Here is a 4,992-nt window from a genome sequence, read left to right as displayed (position 1 = left end):
TCACATATTCAGAGGTGACACAATCATTCTTAACACTTCTGGACATTGCACAAAGCTACTGGACGGTAATGGAACAAAGAAATCCATCCAACACAGCGAAAGAGGAAATGCGAAATAAAAGGCAGAATCTGTCAAAACAGAACAGTCAGTAAAGACGAATTTTATAGAGGCACCAGACTTGCTCAGATGAAAATGCCCAAATTGAATGAAAGTTGCGTACATATCTGAGGATCACTCACGTAAATTGGAAGATTTTTCTGAGTTACCTACAGAGAACACTGCCCAAATTCGTGACAGACAGAAATCTGTTTCTGCGCAGTAATCCAATTCTAGTATTGACTTTACTATCAAAGAATTTACTTGGCACAACAATGCAATAAAATAAAGATAAGGAGAGGTTGCTACAGTAGTAACAACTTCCAAGACTCAAATATAAAACAAAGGTACTGTAGTAAAATAAACACATGGGTTATCTCCCAAGAAGTGCTTTCTTTATAGCCATTAAGATGGGCTCAGCAGTTTTAATGATGCACTCCCAAGAAATAGTAGTTGAAGCAAAAGAGAGCATCAAAAAGCAAATTCAAAACAAATTTAAGCCTAACCCACTTCCTATGAAAAGGAATCTTGTAAATAAACAAATTCATGAAGCATAATGCAACAAGCATAGAGAGATAAAACAAGTGTAACTTCAAAAATTTCAGCATATAGAGAGGTGTTTTAGTAACATGAAAATTTCTACAACCATATTTTCCTCTCTCATAATAACTTTCAGTAGCATCATGAGCAAACTCAACAATATAACTATCAAATGAAACATTCTTATCATGAGTCTCATGCATAAAATTATTACTCTCCACATAAGCATAATCAATTTTATTAGTTGTAGTGGGAGCAAATTCAACAAAGTAGCTATCATTATTATTCTCATCAAGTGTAGGAGGTATAGTATAATCATAATAAAATTTACTCTCCATAGTAGGCGGCACCAAAAGACCACTATCATTATAATCATCATATATGGGAGGCATATCATAATCAACATAAACTTTCTCCTCAATACCCGGAGGGCTAAAGAGATCATTCTCATCAAAACAGACCTCCCCAAGCTTAGAATTTTCTATATCATTATCAACAATGGTGTTCAAAGCATTCATACTAATATCATTGCTACTAGCATGCAAATAAGGTTCCATAGGTTTTTTAATTTTCGCATTAAACCATTCATGTCTTGACTCAGGAAATAGTACAAAAAGCTCACAGATGTTTTCCATTATGCCTTACTAGTGTTTAACAAGAAACAAAAAGATACAATTGCAGGATCTAAAGGAAATAGCTTCGAGATCACACACAACGGCAACAGAAAAGTACTTAGTTACCTGGGACCGGAGTATGAGTGCCTTTTACCTTTCCTCCCCGGCAACGGCGCCAGAAAAGTGCTTGATGTCTACGGGTGCTTCTATTCTTGTAGACAGTGTTGGGCCTCCAAGAGCAGAGGTTTGTAGAACAACAGCAAGTTTCCCTTAAGTGGATCACCCAAGGTTTATCGAACTCAGGGAGGAAGAGGTCAAAGATATCCATCTCAAGCAACCCTGCAATCACGATACAAGAAGTCTCTTGTGTCCCCAACACACCCAATACACTTGTCAGATGTATAGGTGCACTAGTTCGGCGAAGAGATAGTGAAATACAAGTAATATGGATGTATATGAGTGGTAATAGCAATCTGAATAAAATATGGCAGCGAGTAAACATGCAACGGAACGAGTAAATAAACGGAGTTTCGATGCTTAGAAACAAGGCCTAGGGATCATACTTTCACTAGTGGACACTCTCAACATTGATCACATAATAAAACCACTCTACACTCTCTTGTTGGATGATGAACACCACTAATTGTGTAGGGCGACAAGAGCACCTCATTGCCGGAGTTAACAAGCTCCACAACATTCAATGTTCATATTTAAATAACCTTAGAGTGCATGATAGACCAACGCAATTACACCAAGTACTAACATAGCATGCACACTGTCACCATCACACTATGAAGGAGGAATAGATCACATCAATACTATCATAGCAATAATTAACTTCATAATCTACAAGAGATTACAATCATAACCTACGCCAAGTACTACACGATGCACACACTGTCACCATTACACCGAGGAGGAGGAATATAGTACTTTAATAACATCACTAGAGTAACACATAGATGAATAGTGATACAAAACTCATATGAATCTCAATCATGTAAGGCAGCTCATGAGATCATTGTATTGAAGTACATAGGAGAGAGATTAACCACATAGCTACCGGTACAGCCCTTAGCCTCGATGGAGAACTACTCCCTCCTCATGGGAGACAGCAGCGTTGATGAAGATGGCGGTGGTGTCGATGGAGGAGCCTTCCGGGGCACTTCCCCGTCCCGGCGGCGTGCCGGAACGGAGACTCCTGTCCCGCAGATCTTGGCTTCGCGATGGCGGCGGCTGCGGAAGGTTTCTCGTACCGTGGCTTTTCCGTATCGAGGTTTTAGGTCGGGGACCTTTAAATAGGCGAAGAGGCGAGTCGGAGGGCCGACGGGGGCTCCACACGGTAGGGGGCGCGGCCCGAGGCCCCGGCCGCGCCGCCCTATCATCCGGGCCCACCGGGGCTCCCCTCCGGTGGCTCTCGGGTGTTCCGGAAGCTTCGTGGAAAAATAGGATGTCGGGCATTGATTTCGTCCAATTCCGAGAATATTTCCTTACTAGGATTTCTGAAACCAAAAACAGCAGAAAACGAGAACCGGCACTTCGGCATCTCGTCAATAGGTTAGTTCCGGAAAACGCATAATAATGACATATAATGTGTATAAAACATGTGAGTATCATCATAAAAGTAGCATGGAACATAAGAAATTATAGATACATTTGAGACATATCAATGGCTCCGGTACCTTTGTGGTCTTAGGTACATAAGGGTCTGGGTTAATAGTCCAGGAGTGCTTCTGCTTCTTCGCCGGAGGTGGATTGGGGGCGGCGTCTGCTTACCCGCCCGGGGCGGACTGGGTGGCGGCGGCTGCTTACCCGCCGGAGGTGAATTGGGGGGCGGCGTCGGCTGACGTGGAGGAGGTGTAGGTGAAGCACCACCACCACCGCCGCCACCACCACCGTAGGGTGGTGGACTTGTTGGCCTTGGCGCCTCGCCTGGAAACTTGATAAACTTCTTTTGCCATAGAATGAACTGGCGCTTGACATCTCCAAGTCTTCTCTCCCCTTCAGGTGTAGCAATGTCAATCTCCAGGTCCTCAAACCCTAGTACTATGTCCTCCACCGTGACACCAGCATAGCCATCTTGAATGGGGTTGTTGTGGTCGAGTGCTCCAGGTTCACATGGTAAAGCACTGCCGATGGCTACCTTCGTGGACATGTTCCCGATTGGATGATACAGATGACATTCTTTCATCTCCTTTACATCGTCCACGGGGTAGCGAGGAGGCTCCGGTGCAGTAATTTCGATCGCCTGAGGCTCCGGTGCAGTAATTTCGATCGTCGGTGCATGTGCACCAGCCGGTGGGGCCTCCGTGGAAGCCACGCTGCTTCTCCGCTGCTGGCTTCCGAGATCCGGTGGATGATCTTCATGCTGCGTCCGAGCTGCATCTCTATCTTTTACTAGTACATCCACGGTTTTCCTCATCTCACTGAATTCCGATGCCAACCGCGCCAGCTCATCTTTTTGCCGATCCGCCTTTCTCTTACGGCTTCTGTAACTGTAGGGGTCATCTTCCTGGGAAAACCCTTCTTCCCACGAAATGATGCCTTTGCCTCGTACACGTCCTCCGTGTTCAGGATTCCCGAGGGCTCTTGTCAGCTGGTCATTCTCTCTGTTGAACTTGATCTTCCCCGCTTGAGCATCCCTCATTGCGTCAATAAGGGCTTGGGTGGGTTTAAACTTTGTGTCTCGGTGGGTACACTCCCCTGTCACCGGGTCTAGCGTTCCCCCATGCCCGTACCACCAGCTTTTGGCCCTAGGGTCCCATCCCTCCGTACCTAGAGGGATTCCTCGCACCCTCAGGTCATCCTCCATCTTCTGCCACTTAGGCTCAGAAAGGCGGTATCCTCCTGGCCCCATAATATGATTGTACTGCTTCTTAGCCGCATTTCCCTTATTTTTATCCGATATGGCCTTGAACTCCTCGGATTTCTTTTGCCTCACAAATTCGGGCCAATCATCTTTAATCTTCTCATATTGTCCGGTGAAATCCGGAGTCTTCCCCTTCTCAACATATTGAGCCGCTAAATTTTTCTTGTATGTGCGGAATGCTGTGGCCATCTTGTGAAGAGCGAACTCTTTGACTAGCCTCCTCCTCTTACGTCCCTCCGGATCGTCGTTACCGAATTCATCTTTTTTGCTGTATTCCGGAGGTAGAACTAAATGCTCCATAAGCGTTCTCCAGCATTCCTTTTTCTTTCTCTTGCTGACGAAACTGGAACCAACACGTGCCTTCACTGGCTCATGCCATTCCTAGACGGTGATCGGGACGCTGTCTCTAACAACGACTCCGCACTGGTTGATGAACTTGGTGTACGCCTCTTCGGGCTCCAGCGGCTTGCCTTTTGGACTGATAACATCGATCAATGGTATATATCACTCCTTGTTTCAGCATCTTGGTTTTGCCACGCTTTGTCTTCACCGATTTTTTCGACGATCCGCTGGCCGAGGGCTAAAATAAGAAACAGAGTCGAGTTAATACACATATTTATTGAAATCGGTAAATTTGTATCACCAGAGGCTCAATGTATATATATACCTCGCCGGAGGTGGTGATTTCTAATTGCTTATCAACATCGCCGGAGGTGTTTGTCGATGGTTCACCTCCATCAACAGTACCCGTTCCTTCGTCATCACCTCACTGACGACCTTCATCTTCATCGCCAAGGTTCAGATAAGAAGAGATATCGTCTTCTTCATCTTCTTGGGGCGGCGGCACATAAATAATGTCGCTGTTTATGATGC

This window comes from Lolium rigidum, chromosome 1 (assembly GCF_022539505.1).
Source record: "Lolium rigidum isolate FL_2022 chromosome 1, APGP_CSIRO_Lrig_0.1, whole genome shotgun sequence".
Lineage (NCBI taxonomy): Eukaryota > Viridiplantae > Streptophyta > Magnoliopsida > Poales > Poaceae > Lolium > Lolium rigidum.
The sequence above is the reverse complement of the archived record's forward strand: the minus strand, read 5'-3'. Positions refer to the sequence as shown.